Genomic DNA, 19398 nt, shown 5'->3' with positions numbered 1-19398 from the left:
TAATTTTACATTTGCATTAGTAGGAAAGAGGGAGCTATTTTTTCTGCAGAAGCAGACTCTTAGCACACACCCAGCTGCTTATCCTGTAGAATCATGCATAGTATTCACAACCGAGTGGGGTTTGAGGTTGCAGTCAGTAATGCAAATACATTCAGCATCACTAAGGCTTTTTGCCCTTGGTGGAGTGTAGTTAGTCACCCAGGTTAGGCATGTTGCTGGTCTCAAAAAGCTGTTTGGACATGTGCTGTTTTCAGAATCTGAAAAGTGGATTCAAAATGTGTCAGACTGTAAAAGTACTTATCACTTGCCAAAAAAAGAGTAGTAAGTGTGCTTTCCAATTGGCAAAGAAATTTAGTTTTCTGCCTAATTTCAAACCATGACTCTGTGTGCAAAGAGGAATTATAGACAGAGATTTATTGCGTATTACTCTGGTAATTTTACATTTGCATTAGTATGAAAGAGGGAGCTATTTTTTCTGCAGAAGCAGACTCTTAGCACACACCCAGCTGCTTATCCTGTAGAATCATGCATAGTATTCACAACCGAGTGGGGTTTGAGGTTGCAGTCAGTAATGCAAATACATTCAGCATCACTAAGGCTGGTTGCCCTTGCTGGAGTGTAGTCAGTCACCCAGGTTACACATGTTGCTGGTCTCAAAAAGCTGTTTGGACATGTACTGTTTTTAGAATCTGAAAAGTGGATTCAAAATGTGTCAGAGTGTAAAAGTACTTATCACTTGCCAAAAAAAGAGTAGTAAGTGTGCTTTCCAATTGGCAAAGAAATTTCGTTTTCTGCCTAATTTCAAACCATGACTCTGTGTGCAAAGAGGAATTATAGACAGAGATGTATTGCGTATTACTCTGGTAATTTTACATTTGCATTAGTAGGAAAGAGGGAGCTATTTTTTCTGCAGAAGCAGACTCTTAGCACACACCCAGCTGCTTATCCTGTAGAATCATGCATAGTATTCACAACCGAGTGGGGTTTGAGGTTGCAGTCAGTAATGCAAATACATTCAGCATCACTAAGGCTTTTTGCCCTTGGTGGAGTGTAGTTAGTCACCCAGGTTACACATGTTGCTGGTCTCAAAAAGCTGTTTGGACATGTGCTGTTTTCAGAATCTGAAAAGTGGATTCAAAATGTGTCAGACTGTAAAAGTACTTATCACTTGCCAAAAAAAGAGTAGTAAGTGTGCTTTCCAATTGGCAAAGAAATTTCGTTTTCTGCCTAATTTCAAAACATGACTCTGTGTGCAAAGAGGAATTATAGACAGAGATTTATTGCGTATTACTCTGGTAATTTTACATTTGCATTAGTAGGAAAGGGGGAGCTATTTATTCTGCAGAAGCAGACTCTTAGCACACACCCAGCTGCTTATCCTGTAGAATCATGCATAGTATTCACAACCGAGTGGGGTTTGAGGTGGCAGTCAGTAATGCAAATACATTCAGCCTCAATAAGGCTGGTTGCCCTTGCTGGAGTGTAGTCAGTCACCCAGGTTACACATGTTGCTGGTCTCAAAAAGCTGTTTGGACATGTGCTGTTTTCAGAATCTGAAAAGTGGATTCAAAATGTGTCAGACTGTAAAAGTACTTATCACTTGCCAAAAAAAGAGTAGTAAGTGTGCTTTCCAATTGGCAAAGAAATTTCGTTTTCTGCCTAATTTCAAACCATGACTCTGTGTGCAAAGAGGAATTATAGACAGAGATTTATTGCGTATTACTCTGGTAATTTTACATTTGCATTAGTATGAAAGAGGGAGCTATTTTTTCTGCAGAAGCAGACTCTTAGCACACACCCAGCTGCTTATCCTGTAGAATCATGCATAGTATTCACAACCGAGTGGGGTTTGAGGTTGCAGTCAGTAATGCAAATACATTCAGCATCACTAAGGCTGGTTGCCCTTGCTGGTGTGTAGTCAGTCACCCAGGTTACACATGTTGCTGGTCTCAAAAAGCTGTTTGGACATGTGCTGTTTTCAGAATCTGAAAAGTGGATTCAAAATGTGTCAGACTGTAAAAGTACTTATCACTTGCCAAAAAAAGAGTAGTAAGTGTGCTTTCCAATTGGCAAAGAAATTTCGTTTTCTGCCTAATTTCAAACCATGACTCTGTGTGCAAAGAGGAATTATAGACAGAGATTTATTGCGTATTACTCTGGTAATATTACATTTGCATTAGTAGGAAAGGGGGAGCTATTTTTTCTGCAGAAGCAGACTCTTAGCACACACCCAGCTGCTTATCCTGTAGAATCATGCATAGTATTCACAACCGAGTGGGGTTTGAGGTTGCAGTCAGTAATGCAAATACATTCAGCATCACTAAGGCTGGTTGCCCTTGCTGGAGTGTAGTCAGTCACCCAGGTTACACATGTTGCTGGTCTCAAAAAGCTGTTTGGACATGTGCTGTTTTTAGAATCTGAAAAGTGGATTCAAAATGTGTCAGAGTGTAAAAGTACTTATCACTTGCCAAAAAAAGAGTAGTAAGTGTGCTTTCCAATTGGCAAAGAAATTTCGTTTTCTGCCTAATTTCAAACCATGACTCTGTGAGCAAAGAGGAATTATAGACAGAGATTTATTGCGTATTACTCTGGTAATTTTACATTTGCATTAGTAGGAAAGAGGGAGCTATTTTTTCTGCAGAAGCAGACTCTTAGCACACACCCAGCTGCTTATCCTGTAGAATCATGCATAGTATTCACAACCGAGTGGGGTTTGAGGTTGCAGTCAGTAATGCAAATACATTCAGCATCACTAAGGCTTTTTGCCCTTGGTGGAGTGTAGTTAGTCACCCAGGTTACACATGTTGCTGGTCTCAAAAAGCTGTTTGGACATGTGCTGTTTTCAGAATCTGAAAAGTGGATTCAAAATGTGTCAGACTGTAAAAGTACTTATCACTTGCCAAAAAAAGAGTAGTAAGTGTGCTTTCCAATTGGCAAAGAAATTTCGTTTTCTGCCTAATTTCAAACCATGACTCTGTGTGCAAAGAGGAATTATAGACAGAGATTTATTGCGTATTACTCTGGTAATTTTACATTTGCATTAGTATGAAAGAGGGAGCTATTTTTTCTGCAGAAGCAGACTCTTAGCACACACCCAGCTGCTTATCCTGTAGAATCATGCATAGTATTCACAACCGAGTGGGGTTTGAGGTTGCAGTCAGTAATGCAAATACATTCAGCATCACTAAGGCTGGTTGCCCTTGCTGGAGTGTAGTCAGTCACCCAGGTTACACATGTTGCTGGTCTCAAAAAGCTGTTTGGACATGTGCTGTTTTTAGAATCTGAAAAGTGGATTCAAAATGTGTCAGAGTGTAAAAGTACTTATCACTTGCCAAAAAAAGAGTAGTAAGTGTGCTTTCCAATTGGCAAAGAAATTTCGTTTTCTGCCTAATTTCAAACCATGACTCTGTGTGCAAAGAGGAATTATAGACAGAGATTTATTGCGTATTACTCTGGTAATTTTACATTTGCATTAGTAGGAAAGAGGGAGCTATTTTTTCTGCAGAAGCAGACTCTTAGCACACACCCAGCTGCTTATCCTGTAGAATCATGCATAGTATTCACAACCGAGTGGGGTTTGAGGTTGCAGTCAGTAATGCAAATACATTCAGCATCACTAAGGCTTTTTGCCCTTGGTGGAGTGTAGTTAGTCACCCAGGTTACACATGTTGCTGGTCTCAAAAAGCTGTTTGGACATGTGCTGTTTTCAGAATCTGAAAAGTGGATTCAAAATGTGTCAGACTGTAAAAGTACTTATCACTTGCCAAAAAAAGAGTAGTAAGTGTGCTTTCCAATTGGCAAAGAAATTTCGTTTTCTGCCTAATTTCAAAACATGACTCTGTGTGCAAAGAAGAATTATAGACAGAGATTTATTGCGTATTACTCTGGTAATTTTACATTTGCATTAGTAGGAAAGGGGGAGCTATTTATTCTGCAGAAGCAGACTCTTAGCACACACCCAGCTGCTTATCCTGTAGAATCATGCATAGTATTCACAACCGAGTGGGGTTTGAGGTGGCAGTCAGTAATGCAAATACATTCAGCCTCAATAAGGCTGGTTGCCCTTGCTGGAGTGTAGTCAGTCACCCAGGTTACACATGTTGCTGGTCTCAAAAAGCTGTTTGGACATGTGCTGTTTTCAGAATCTGAAAAGTGGATTCAAAATGTGTCAGACTGTAAAAGTACTTATCACTTGCCAAAAAAAGAGTAGTAAGTGTGCTTTCCAATTGGCAAAGAAATTTCGTTTTCTGCCTAATTTCAAACCATGACTCTGTGTGCAAAGAGGAATTATAGACAGAGATTTATTGCGTATTACTCTGGTAATTTTACATTTGCATTAGTATGAAAGAGGGAGCTATTTTTTCTGCAGAAGCAGACTCTTAGCACACACCCAGCTGCTTATCCTGTAGAATCATGCATAGTATTCACAACCGAGTGGGGTTTGAGGTTGCAGTCAGTAATGCAAATACATTCAGCATCACTAAGGCTGGTTGCCCTTGCTGGTGTGTAGTCAGTCACCCAGGTTACACATGTTGCTGGTCTCAAAAAGCTGTTTGGACATGTGCTGTTTTCAGAATCTGAAAAGTGGATTCAAAATGTGTCAGACTGTAAAAGTACTTATCACTTGCCAAAAAAAGAGTAGTAAGTGTGCTTTCCAATTGGCAAAGAAATTTCGTTTTCTGCCTAATTTCAAACCATGACTCTGTGTGCAAAGAGGAATTATAGACAGAGATTTATTGCGTATTACTCTGGTAATATTACATTTGCATTAGTAGGAAAGGGGGAGCTATTTTTTCTGCAGAAGCAGACTCTTAGCACACACCCAGCTGCTTATCCTGTAGAATCATGCATAGTATTCACAACCGAGTGGGGTTTGAGGTTGCAGTCAGTAATGCAAATACATTCAGCATCACTAAGGCTGGTTGCCCTTGCTGGAGTGTAGTCAGTCACCCAGGTTACACATGTTGCTGGTCTCAAAAAGCTGTTTGGACATGTGCTGTTTTTAGAATCTGAAAAGTGGATTCAAAATGTGTCAGAGTGTAAAAGTACTTATCACTTGCCAAACAAAGAGTAGTAAGTGTGCTTTCCAATTGGCAAAGAAATTTCGTTTTCTGCCTAATTTCAAACCATGACTCTGTGAGCAAAGAGGAATTATAGACAGAGATTTATTGCGTATTACTCTGGTAATTTTACATTTGCATTAGTAGGAAAGAGGGAGCTATTTTTTCTGCAGAAGCAGACTCTTAGCACACACCCAGCTGCTTATCCTGTAGAATCATGCATAGTATTCACAACCGAGTGGGGTTTGAGGTTGCAGTCAGTAATGCAAATACATTCAGCATCACTAAGGCTTTTTGCCCTTGGTGGAGTGTAGTTAGTCACCCAGGTTACACATGTTGCTGGTCTCAAAAAGCTGTTTGGACATGTGCTGTTTTCAGAATCTGAAAAGTGGATTCAAAATGTGTCAGACTGTAAAAGTACTTATCACTTGCCAAAAAAAGAGTAGTAAGTGTGCTTTCCAATTGGCAAAGAAATTTCGTTTTCTGCCTAATTTCAAACCATGACTCTGTGTGCAAAGAGGAATTATAGACAGAGATTTATTGCGTATTACTCTGGTAATTTTACATTTGCATTAGTATGAAAGAGGGAGCTATTTTTTCTGCAGAAGCAGACTCTTAGCACACACCCAGCTGCTTATCCTGTAGAATCATGCATAGTATTCACAACCGAGTGGGGTTTGAGGTTGCAGTCAGTAATGCAAATACATTCAGCATCACTAAGGCTGGTTGCCCTTGCTGGTGTGTAGTCAGTCACCCAGGTTACACATGTTGCTGGTCTCAAAAAGCTGTTTGGACATGTGCTGTTTTCAGAATCTGAAAAGTGGATTCAAAATGTGTCAGACTGTAAAAGTACTTATCACTTGCCAAAAAAGGAGTAGTAAGTGTGCTTTCCAATTGGCAAAGAAATTTCGTTTTCTGACTAATATCAAACCATGACTCTGTGTGCAAAGAGGAATTATAGACAGAGATTTATTGCGTATTACTCTGGTAATTTTACATTTGCATTAGTAGGAAAGGGGGAGCTATTTTTTCTGCAGAAGCAGACTCTTAGCACACACCCAGCTGCTTATGCTGTAGAATCATGCATAGTATTCACAACCGAGTGGGGTTTGAGGTTGCAGTCAGTAATGCAAATACATTCAGCATCACTAAGGCTGGTTGCCCTTGCTGGAGTGTAGTCAGTCACCCAGGTTACACATGTTGCTGGTCTCAAAAAGCTGTTTGGACATGTGCTGTATTCAGAATCTGAAAAGTGGATTCAAAATGTGTCAGACTGTAAAAGTACTTATCACTTGCCAAAAAAAGAGTAGTAAGTGTGCTTTCCAATTGGCAAAGAAATTTCGTTTTCTGCCTAATTTCAAACCATGACTCTGTGTGCAAAGAGGAATTATAGACAGAGATTTATTGCGTATTACTCTGGTAATTTTACATTTGCATTAGTATGAAAGAGGGAGCTATTTTTTCTGCAGAAGCAGACTCTTAGCACACACCCAGCTGCTTATCCTGTAGAATCATGCATAGTATTCACAACCGAGTGCGGTTTGAGGTTGCAGTCAGTAATGCAAATACATTCAGCATCACTAAGGCTGGTTGCCCTTGCTGGAGTGTAGTCAGTCACCCAGGTTACACATGTTGCTGGTCTCAAAAAGCTGTTTGGACATGTGCTGTTTTCAGAATCTGAAAAGTGGATTCAAAATGTGTCAGACTGTAAAAGTACTTATCACTTGCCAAAAAAGGAGTAGTAAGTGTGCTTTCCAATTGGCAAAGAAATTTCGTTTTCTGACTAATATCAAACCATGACTCTGTGTGCAAAGAGGAATTATAGACAGAGATTTATTGCGTATTACTCTGGTAATTTTACATTTGCATTAGTAGGAAAGGGAGAGCTATTTTTTCTGCAGAAGCAGACTCTTAGCACACACCCAGCTGCTTATGCTGTAGAATCATGCATAGTATTCACAACCGAGTGGGGTTTGAGGTTGCAGTCAGTAATGCAAATACATTCAGCATCACTAAGGCTGGTTGCCCTTGCTGGAGTGTAGTCAGTCACCCAGGTTACACATGTTGCTGGTCTCAAAAAGCTGTTTGGACATGTGCTGTTTTCAGAATCTGAAAAGTGGATTCAAAATGTGTCAGACTGTAAAAGTACTTATCACTTGCCAAAAAAAGAGTAGTAAGTGTGCTTTCCAATTGGCAAAGAAATTTCGTTTTCTGCCTAATTTCAAACCATGACTCTGTGTGCAAAGAGGAATTATAGACAGAGATTTATTGCGTATTACTCTGGTAATTTTACATTTGCATTAGTATGAAAGAGGGAGCTATTTTTTCTGCAGAAGCAGACTCTTAGCACACACCCAGCTGCTTATCCTGTAGAATCATGCATAGTATTCACAACCGAGTGCGGTTTGAGGTTGCAGTCAGTAATGCAAATACATTCAGCATCACTAAGGCTGGTTGCCCTTGCTGGAGTGTAGTCAGTCACCCAGGTTACACATGTTGCTGGTCTCAAAAAGCTGTTTGGACATGTGCTGTTTTCAGAATCTGAAAAGTGGAGTCAAAATGTGTCAGACTGTAAAAGTACTTATCACTTGCCAAAAAAAGAGTAGTAAGTGTGCTTGCCAATTGGCAAAGAAATTTCGTTTTCTGCCTAATTTCAAACCATGACTCTGTGTGCAAAGAGGAATTATAGACAGAGATTTATTGCGTATTACTCTGGTAATTTTACATTTGCATTAGTAGGAAAGGGGGAGCTATTTTTTCTGCAGAAGCAGACTCTTAGCACACACCCAGCTGCTTATGCTGTAGAATCATGCATAGTATTCACAACCGAGTGGGGTTTGAGGTTGCAGTCAGTAATGCAAATACATTCAGCATCACTAAGGCTGGTTGCCCTTGCTGGAGTGTAGTCAGTCACCCAGGTTACACATGTTGCTGGTCTCAAAAAGCTGTTTGGACATGTGCTGTTTTCAGAATCTGAAAAGTGGATTCAAAATGTGTCAGACTGTAAAAGTACTTATCACTTGCCAAAAAAAGAGTAGTAAGTGTGCTTTCCAATTGGCAAAGAAATTTCGTTTTCTGCCTAATTTCAAACCATGACTCTGTGTGCAAAGAGGAATTATAGACAGAGATTTATTGCGTATTACTCTGGTAATTTTACATTTGCATTAGTATGAAAGAGGGAGCTATTTTTTCTGCAGAAGCAGACTCTTAGCACACACCCAGCTGCTTATCCTGTAGAATCATGCATAGTATTCACAACCGAGTGGGGTTTGAGGTTGCAGTCAGTAATGCAAATACATTCAGCATCACTAAGGCTGGTTGCCCTTGCTGGTGTGTAGTCAGTCACCCAGGTTACACATGTTGCTGGTCTCAAAAAGCTGTTTGGACATGTGCTGTTTTCAGAATCTGAAAAGTGGATTCAAAATGTGTCAGACTGTAAAAAGAACTTATCACTTGCCAAAAAAGGAGTAGTAAGTGTGCTTTCCAATTGGCAAAGAAATTTCGTTTTCTGACTAATATCAAACCATGACTCTGTGTGCAAAGAGGAATAATAGACAGAGATTTATTGCGTATTACTCTGGTAATTTTACATTTGCATTAGTAGGAAAGGGGGAGCTATTTTTTCTGCAGAAGCAGACTCTTAGCACACACCCAGCTGCTTATGCTGTAGAATCATGCATAGTATTCACAACCGAGTGGGGTTTGAGGTTGCAGTCAGTAATGCAAATACATTCAGCATCACTAAGGCTGGTTGCCCTTGCTGGAGTGTAGTCAGTCACCCAGGTTACACATGTTGCTGGTCTCAAAAAGCTGTTTGGACATGTGCTGTTTTCAGAATCTGAAAAGTGGATTCAAAATGTGTCAGACTGTAAAAGTACTTATCACTTGCCAAAAAAAGAGTAGTAAGTGTGCTTTCCAATTGGCAAAGAAATTTCGTTTTCTGCCTAATTTCAAACCATGACTCTGTGTGCAAAGAGGAATTATAGACAGAGATTTATTGCGTATTACTCTGGTAATTTTACATTTGCATTAGTATGAAAGAGGGAGCTATTTTTTCTGCAGAAGCAGACTCTTAGCACACACCCAGCTGCTTATCCTGTAGAATCATGCATAGTATTCACAACCGAGTGCGGTTTGAGGTTGCAGTCAGTAATGCAAATACATTCAGCATCACTAAGGCTGGTTGCCCTTGCTGGAGTGTAGTCAGTCACCCAGGTTACACATGTTGCTGGTCTCAAAAAGCTGTTTGGACATGTGCTGTTTTCAGAATCTGAAAAGTGGATTCAAAATGTGTCAGACTGTAAAAGTACTTATCACTTGCCAAAAAAAGAGTAGTAAGTGTGCTTGCCAATTGGCAAAGAAATTTCGTTTTCTGCCTAATTTCAAACCATGACTCTGTGTGCAAAGAGGAATTATAGACAGAGATTTATTGCGTATTACTCTGGTAATATTACATTTGCATTAGTAGGAAAGGGGGAGCTATTTTTTCTGCAGAACCAGACTCTTAGCACACACCCAGCTGCTTATCCTGTAGAATCATGCATAGTATTCACAACCGAGTGGGGTTTGAGGTTGCAGTCAGTAATGCAAATACATTCAGCATCACTAAGGCTGGTTGCCCTTGCTGGAGTGTAGTCAGTCACCCAGGTTACACATGTTGCTGGTCTCAAAAAGCTGTTTGGACATGAGCTGTTTTTAGAATCTGAAAAGTGGATTCAAAATGTGTCAGAGTGTAAAAGTACTTATCACTTGCCAAAAAAAGAGTAGTAAGTGTGCTTTCCAATTGGCAAAGAAATTTCGTTTTCTGCCTAATTTCAAACCATGACTCTGTGTGCAAAGAGGAATTATAGACAGAGATTTTTTGCGTATTACTCTGGTAATTTTACATTTGCATTAGTAGGAAAGAGGGAGCTATTTTTTCTGCAGAAGCAGACTCTTAGCACACACCCAGCTGCTTATCCTGTAGAATCATGCATAGTATTCACAACCGAGTGGGGTTTGAGGTTGCAGTCAGTAATGCAAATACATTCAGCATCACTAAGGCTGGTTGCCCTTGCTGGAGTGTAGTTAGTCACCCAGGTTACACATGTTGCTGGTCTCAAAAAGCTGTTTGGACATGTGCTGTTTTCAGAATCTGAAAAGTGGATTCAAAATGTGTCAGACTGTAAAAGTACTTATCACTTGCCAAAAAAAGAGTAGTAAGTGTGCTTTCCAATTGGCAAAGAAATTTCGTTTTCTGCCTAATTTCAAACCATGACTCTGTGTGCAAAGAGGAATTATAGACAGAGATTTATTGCGTATTACTCTGGTAATTTTACATTTGCATTAGTATGAAAGAGGGAGCTATTTTTTCTGCAGAAGCAGACTCTTAGCACACACCCAGCTGCTTATCCTGTAGAATCATGCATAGTATTCACAACCGAGTGGGGTTTGAGGTTGCAGTCAGTAATGCAAATACATTCAGCATCACTAAGGCTGGTTGCCCTTGCTGGAGTGTAGTCAGTCACCCAGGTTACACATGTTGCTGGTCTCAAAAAGCTGTTTGGACATGTGCTGTTTTCAGAATCTGAAAAGTGGATTCAAAATGTGTCAGAGTGTAAAAGTACTTATCACTTGCCAAAAAAAGAGTAGTAAGTGTGCTTTCCAATTGGCAAAGAAATTTCGTTTTCTGCCTAATTTCAAACCATGACTCTGTGTGCAAAGAGGAATTATAGACAGAGATTTATTGCGTATTACTCTGGTAATTTTACATTTGCATTAGTAGGAAAGAGGGAGCTATTTTTTCTGCAGAAGCAGACTCTTAGCACACACCCAGCTGCTTATCCTGTAGAATCATGCATAGTATTCACAACCGAGTGCGGTTTGAGGTTGCAGTCAGTAATGCAAATACATTCAGCATCACTAAGGCTGGTTGCCCTTGCTGGAGTGTAGTCAGTCACCCAGGTTACACATGTTGCTGGTCTCAAAAAGCTGTTTGGACATGTGCTGTTTTCAGAATCTGAAAAGTGGATTCAAAATGTGTCAGACTGTAAAAGTACTTATCACTTGCCAAAAAAGGAGTAGTAAGTGTGCTTTCCAATTGGCAAAGAAATTTCGTTTTCTGACTAATATCAAACCATGACTCTGTGTGCAAAGAGGAATTATAGACAGAGATTTATTGCGTATTACTCTGGTAATTTTACATTTGCATTAGTAGGAAAGGGAGAGCTATTTTTTCTGCAGAAGCAGACTCTTAGCACACACCCAGCTGCTTATGCTGTAGAATCATGCATAGTATTCACAACCGAGTGGGGTTTGAGGTTGCAGTCAGTAATGCAAATACATTCAGCATCACTAAGGCTGGTTGCCCTTGCTGGAGTGTAGTCAGTCACCCAGGTTACACATGTTGCTGGTCTCAAAAAGCTGTTTGGACATGTGCTGTTTTCAGAATCTGAAAAGTGGATTCAAAATGTGTCAGACTGTAAAAGTACTTATCACTTGCCAAAAAAAGAGTAGTAAGTGTGCTTTCCAATTGGCAAAGAAATTTCGTTTTCTGCCTAATTTCAAACCATGACTCTGTGTGCAAAGAGGAATTATAGACAGAGATTTATTGCGTATTACTCTGGTAATTTTACATTTGCATTAGTATGAAAGAGGGAGCTATTTTTTCTGCAGAAGCAGACTCTTAGCACACACCCAGCTGCTTATCCTGTAGAATCATGCATAGTATTCACAACCGAGTGCGGTTTGAGGTTGCAGTCAGTAATGCAAATACATTCAGCATCACTAAGGCTGGTTGCCCTTGCTGGAGTGTAGTCAGTCACCCAGGTTACACATGTTGCTGGTCTCAAAAAGCTGTTTGGACATGTGCTGTTTTCAGAATCTGAAAAGTGGAGTCAAAATGTGTCAGACTGTAAAAGTACTTATCACTTGCCAAAAAAAGAGTAGTAAGTGTGCTTGCCAATTGGCAAAGAAATTTCGTTTTCTGCCTAATTTCAAACCATGACTCTGTGTGCAAAGAGGAATTATAGACAGAGATTTATTGCGTATTACTCTGGTAATTTTACATTTGCATTAGTAGGAAAGGGGGAGCTATTTTTTCTGCAGAAGCAGACTCTTAGCACACACCCAGCTGCTTATGCTGTAGAATCATGCATAGTATTCACAACCGAGTGGGGTTTGAGGTTGCAGTCAGTAATGCAAATACATTCAGCATCACTAAGGCTGGTTGCCCTTGCTGGAGTGTAGTCAGTCACCCAGGTTACACATGTTGCTGGTCTCAAAAAGCTGTTTGGACATGTGCTGTTTTCAGAATCTGAAAAGTGGATTCAAAATGTGTCAGACTGTAAAAGTACTTATCACTTGCCAAAAAAAGAGTAGTAAGTGTGCTTTCCAATTGGCAAAGAAATTTCGTTTTCTGCCTAATTTCAAACCATGACTCTGTGTGCAAAGAGGAATTATAGACAGAGATTTATTGCGTATTACTCTGGTAATTTTACATTTGCATTAGTATGAAAGAGGGAGCTATTTTTTCTGCAGAAGCAGACTCTTAGCACACACCCAGCTGCTTATCCTGTAGAATCATGCATAGTATTCACAACCGAGTGGGGTTTGAGGTTGCAGTCAGTAATGCAAATACATTCAGCATCACTAAGGCTGGTTGCCCTTGCTGGTGTGTAGTCAGTCACCCAGGTTACACATGTTGCTGGTCTCAAAAAGCTGTTTGGACATGTGCTGTTTTCAGAATCTGAAAAGTGGATTCAAAATGTGTCAGACTGTAAAAAGAACTTATCACTTGCCAAAAAAGGAGTAGTAAGTGTGCTTTCCAATTGGCAAAGAAATTTCGTTTTCTGACTAATATCAAACCATGACTCTGTGTGCAAAGAGGAATAATAGACAGAGATTTATTGCGTATTACTCTGGTAATTTTACATTTGCATTAGTAGGAAAGGGGGAGCTATTTTTTCTGCAGAAGCAGACTCTTAGCACACACCCAGCTGCTTATGCTGTAGAATCATGCATAGTATTCACAACCGAGTGGGGTTTGAGGTTGCAGTCAGTAATGCAAATACATTCAGCATCACTAAGGCTGGTTGCCCTTGCTGGAGTGTAGTCAGTCACCCAGGTTACACATGTTGCTGGTCTCAAAAAGCTGTTTGGACATGTGCTGTTTTCAGAATCTGAAAAGTGGATTCAAAATGTGTCAGACTGTAAAAGTACTTATCACTTGCCAAAAAAAGAGTAGTAAGTGTGCTTTCCAATTGGCAAAGAAATTTCGTTTTCTGCCTAATTTCAAACCATGACTCTGTGTGCAAAGAGGAATTATAGACAGAGATTTATTGCGTATTACTCTGGTAATTTTACATTTGCATTAGTATGAAAGAGGGAGCTATTTTTTCTGCAGAAGCAGACTCTTAGCACACACCCAGCTGCTTATCCTGTAGAATCATGCATAGTATTCACAACCGAGTGCGGTTTGAGGTTGCAGTCAGTAATGCAAATACATTCAGCATCACTAAGGCTGGTTGCCCTTGCTGGAGTGTAGTCAGTCACCCAGGTTACACATGTTGCTGGTCTCAAAAAGCTGTTTGGACATGTGCTGTTTTCAGAATCTGAAAAGTGGATTCAAAATGTGTCAGACTGTAAAAGTACTTATCACTTGCCAAAAAAAGAGTAGTAAGTGTGCTTGCCAATTGGCAAAGAAATTTCGTTTTCTGCCTAATTTCAAACCATGACTCTGTGTGCAAAGAGGAATTATAGACAGAGATTTATTGCGTATTACTCTGGTAATATTACATTTGCATTAGTAGGAAAGGGGGAGCTATTTTTTCTGCAGAACCAGACTCTTAGCACACACCCAGCTGCTTATCCTGTAGAATCATGCATAGTATTCACAACCGAGTGGGGTTTGAGGTTGCAGTCAGTAATGCAAATACATTCAGCATCACTAAGGCTGGTTGCCCTTGCTGGAGTGTAGTCAGTCACCCAGGTTACACATGTTGCTGGTCTCAAAAAGCTGTTTGGACATGAGCTGTTTTTAGAATCTGAAAAGTGGATTCAAAATGTGTCAGAGTGTAAAAGTACTTATCACTTGCCAAAAAAAGAGTAGTAAGTGTGCTTTCCAATTGGCAAAGAAATTTCGTTTTCTGCCTAATTTCAAACCATGACTCTGTGTGCAAAGAGGAATTATAGACAGAGATTTTTTGCGTATTACTCTGGTAATTTTACATTTGCATTAGTAGGAAAGAGGGAGCTATTTTTTCTGCAGAAGCAGACTCTTAGCACACACCCAGCTGCTTATCCTGTAGAATCATGCATAGTATTCACAACCGAGTGGGGTTTGAGGTTGCAGTCAGTAATGCAAATACCTTTCAGCATCACTAAGGCTGGTTGCCCTTGCTGGAGTGTAGTTAGTCACCCAGGTTACACATGTTGCTGGTCTCAAAAAGCTGTTTGGACATGTGCTGTTTTCAGAATCTGAAAAGTGGATTCAAAATGTGTCAGACTGTAAAAGTACTTATCACTTGCCAAAAAAAGAGTAGTAAGTGTGCTTTCCAATTGGCAAAGAAATTTCGTTTTCTGCCTAATTTCAAACCATGACTCTGTGTGCAAAGAGGAATTATAGACAGAGATTTATTGCGTATTACTCTGGTAATTTTACATTTGCATTAGTATGAAAGAGGGAGCTATTTTTTCTGCAGAAGCAGACTCTTAGCACACACCCAGCTGCTTATCCTGTAGAATCATGCATAGTATTCACAACCGAGTGGGGTTTGAGGTTGCAGTCAGTAATGCAAATACATTCAGCATCACTAAGGCTGGTTGCCCTTGCTGGAGTGTAGTCAGTCACCCAGGTTACACATGTTGCTGGTCTCAAAAAGCTGTTTGGACATGTGCTGTTTTCAGAATCTGAAAAGTGGATTCAAAATGTGTCAGAGTGTAAAAGTACTTATCACTTGCCAAAAAAAGAGTAGTAAGTGTGCTTTCCAATTGGCAAAGAAATTTCGTTTTCTGCCTAATTTCAAACCATGACTCTGTGTGCAAAGAGGAATTATAGACAGAGATTTATTGCGTATTACTCTGGTAATTTTACATTTGCATTAGTAGGAAAGAGGGAGCTATTTTTTCTGCAGAAGCAGACTCTTAGCACACACCCAGCTGCTTATCCTGTAGAATCATGCATAGTATTCACAACCGAGTGGGGTTTGAGGTTGCAGTCAGTAATGCAAATACATTCAGCATCACTAAGGCTGGTTGCCCTTGCTGGAGTGTAGTCAGTCACCCAGGTTACACATGTTGCTGGTCTCAAAAAGCTGTTTGGACATGTGCTGTTTTTAGAATCTGAAAAGTGGATTCAAAATGTGTCAGAGTGTAAAAGTACTTATCACTTGCCAAAAAAAGAGTAGTAAGTGTGCTTTCCAATTGGCAAAGAAATTTCGTTTTCTGCCTAATTTCAAACCATGACTCTGTGTGCAAAGAGGAATTATAGACAGAGATTTATTGCGTATTACTCTGGTAATTTTACATTTGCATTAGTAGGAAAGAGGGAGCTATTTTTTCTGCAGAAGCAGACTCTTAGCACACACCCAGCTGCTTATCCTGTAGAATCATGCATAGTATTCACAACCGAGTGGGGTTTGAGGTTGCAGTCAGTAATGCAAATACATTCAGCATCACTAAGGCTGGTTGCCCTTGCTGGAGTGTAGTTAGTCACCCAGGTTACACATGTTGCTGGTCTCAAAAAGCTGTTTGGACATGTGCTGTTTTCAGAATCTGAAAAGTGGATTCAAAATGTGTCAGACTGTAAAAGTACTTATCACTTGCCAAAAAAAGAGTAGTAAGTGTGCTTTCCAATTGGCAAAGAAATTTCGTTTTCTGCCTAATTTCAAACCATGACTCTGTGTGCAAAGAGGAATTATAGACAGAGATTTATTGCGTATTACTCTGGTAATTTTACATTTGCATTAGTAGGAAAGGGGGAGCTATTTATTCTGCAGAAGCAGACTCTTAGCACACACCCAGCTGCTTATCCTGTAGAATCATGCATAGTATTCACAATCAAGTGGGGTTTGAGGTTGCAGTCAGTAATGCAAATACATTCAGCATCACTAAGGCTGGTTGCCCTTGTTGGAGTGTAGTTAGTCACCCAGGTTACACACGTTGCTGGTCTCAAAAAGCTGTTTGGACATGTGCTGTTTTCAGAATCTGAAAAGTGGATTCAAAATGTGTCAGACTGTAAAAGTACTTATCACTTGCCAAAAAAAGAGTAGTAAGTGTGCTTTCCAATTGGCAAAGAAATTTCGTTTTCTGCCTAATTTCAAACCATGACTCTGTGTGCAAAGAGGAAGTATAGACAGAGATTTATTGCGTATTACTCTGGTAATTTTACATTTGCATTAGTAGGAAAGAGGGAGCTATTTTTTCTGCAGAAGCAGACTCTTAGCACACACCCAGCTGCTTATCCTGTAGAATCATGCATAGTATTCACAACCGAGTGGGGTTTGAGGTTGCAGTCAGTAATGCAAATACATTCAGCATCACTAAGGCTGGTTGCCCTTGCTGGAGTGTAGTTAGTCACCCAGGTTACACATGTTGCTGGTCTCAAAAAGCTGTTTGGACATGTGCTGTTTTCAGAATCTGAAAAGTGGATTCAAAATGTGTCAGACTGTAAAAGTACTTATCACTTGCCAAAAAAAGAGTAGTAAGTGTGCTTTCCAATTGGCAAAGAAATTTCGTTTTCTGCCTAATTTCAAACCATGACTCTGTGTGCAAAGAGGAATTATAGACAGAGATTTATTGCGTATTACTCTGGTAATTTTACATTTGCATTAGTATGAAAGAGGGAGCTATTTTTTCTGCAGAAGCAGACTCTTAGCACACACCCAGCTGCTTATCCTGTAGAATCATGCATAGTATTCACAACCGAGTGGGGTTTGAGGTTGCAGTCAGTAATGCAAATACATTCAGCATCACTAAGGCTGGTTGCCCTTGCTGGAGTGTAGTCAGTCACCCAGGTTACACATGTTGCTGGTCTCAAAAAGCTGTTTGGACATGTGCTGTTTTCAGAATCTGAAAAGTGGATTCAAAATGTGTCAGAGTGTAAAAGTACTTATCACTTGCCAAAAAAAGAGTAGTAAGTGTGCTTTCCAATTGGCAAAGAAATTTCGTTTTCTGCCTAATTTCAAACCATGACTCTGTGTGCAAAGAGGAATTATAGACAGAGATTTATTGCGTATTACTCTGGTAATTTTACTTTTGCATTAGTAGGAAAGAGGGAGCTATTTTTTCTGCAGAAGCAGACTCTTAGCACACACCCAGCTGCTTATCCTGTAGAATCATGCATAGTATTCACAACCGAGTGGGGTTTGAGGTTGCAGTCAGTAATGCAAATACATTCAGCATCACTAAGGCTGGTTGCCCTTGCTGGAGTGTAGTCAGTCACCCAGGTTACACATGTTGCTGGTCTCAAAAAGCTGTTTGGACATGTGCTGTTTTTAGAATCTGAAAAGTGGATTCAAAATGTGTCAGAGTGTAAAAGTACTTATCACTTGCCAAAAAAAGAGTAGTAAGTGTGCTTTCCAATTGGCAAAGAAATTTCGTTTTCTGCCTAATTTCAAACCATGACTCTGTGTGCAAAGAGGAATTATAGACAGAGATTTATTGCGTATTACTCTTGTAATTTTACATTTGCATTAGTAGGAAAGAGGGAGCTATTTTTTCTGCAGAAGCAGACTCTTAGCACACACCCAGCTGCTTATCCTGTAGAATCATGCATAGTATTCACAACCGAGTGGGGTTTGAGGTTGCAGTCAGTAATGCAAATACATTCAGCATCACTAAGGCTGGTTGCCCTTGCTGGAGTGTAGTCAGTCACCCAGGTTACACATGTTGCTGGTCTCAAAAAGCTGTTTGGACATGTGCTGTTTTCAGAATCTGAAAAGTGGATTCAAAATGTGTCAGACTGTAAAAGTACTTATCACTTGCCAAAAAAAGAGTAGTAAGTGTGCTTTCCAATTGGCAAAGAAATTTCGTTTTCTGTCTAATTTCAAACCATGACTCTGTGTGCAAAGAGGAATTATAGACAGAGATTTATTGCGTATTACTCTGGTAATTTTACATTTGCATTAGTAGGAAAGGGGGAGCTATTTTTTCTGCAGAAGCAGACTCTTAGCACACACCCAGCTGCTTATGCTGTAGAATCATGCATAGTATTCACAACCGAGTGGGGTTTGAGGTTGCAGTCAGTAATGCAAATACATTCAGCATCACTAAGGCTGGTTGCCCTTGCTGGAGTGTAGTCAGTCACCCAGGTTACACATGTTGCTGGTCTCAAAAAGCTGTTTGGACATGTGCTGTTTTCAGAATCTGAAAAGTGGATTCAAAATGTGTCAGACTGTAAAAGTACTTATCACTTGCCAAAAAAAGAGTAGTAAGTGTGCTTTCCAATTGGCAAAGAAATTTCGTTTTCTGCCTAATTTCAAACCATGACTCTGTGTGCAAAGAGGAATTATAGACAGAGATTTATTGCGTATTACTCTGGTAATTTTACATTTGCATTAGTATGAAAGAGGGAGCTATTTTTTCTGCAGAAGCAGACTCTTAGCACACACCCAGCTGCTTATCCTGTAGAATCATGCATAGTATTCACAACCGAGTGGGGTTTGAGGTTGCAGTCAGTAATGCAAATACATTCAGCATCACTAAGGCTGGTTGCCCTTGCTGGTGTGTAGTCAGTCACCCAGGTTACACATGTTGCTGGTCTCAAAAAGCTGTTTGGACATGTGCTGTTTTCAGAATCTGAAAAGTGGATTCAAAATGTGTCAGACTGTAAAAGTACTTATCACTTGCCAAAAAAGGAGTAGTAAGTGTGCTTTCCAATTGGCAAAGAAATTTCGTTTTCTGACTAATATCAAACCATGACTCTGTGTGCAAAGAGGAATTATAGACAGAGATTTATTGCGTATTACTCTGGTAATTTTACATTTGCATTAGTAGGAAAGGGGGAGCTATTTTTTCTGCAGAAGCAGACTCTTAGCACACACCCAGCTGCTTATGCTGTAGAATCATGCATAGTATTCACAACCGAGTGGGGTTTGAGGTTGCAGTCAGTAATGCAAATACATTCAGCATCACTAAGGCTGGTTGCCCTTGCTGGAGTGTAGTCAGTCACCCAGGTTACACATGTTGCTGGTCTCAAAAAGCTGTTTGGACATGTGCTGTTTTCAGAATCTGAAAAGTGGATTCAAAATGTGTCAGACTGTAAAAGTACTTATCACTTGCCAAAAAAAGAGTAGTAAGTGTGCTTTCCAATTGGCAAAGAAATTTCGTTTTCTGCCTAATTTCAAACCATGACTCTGTG

Source organism: Triturus cristatus, chromosome 1_1 (genome assembly GCF_964204655.1).
Source record: "Triturus cristatus chromosome 1_1, aTriCri1.1, whole genome shotgun sequence".
NCBI lineage: Eukaryota > Metazoa > Chordata > Amphibia > Caudata > Salamandridae > Triturus > Triturus cristatus.
Note: the sequence above shows the minus strand (reverse complement) of the source record.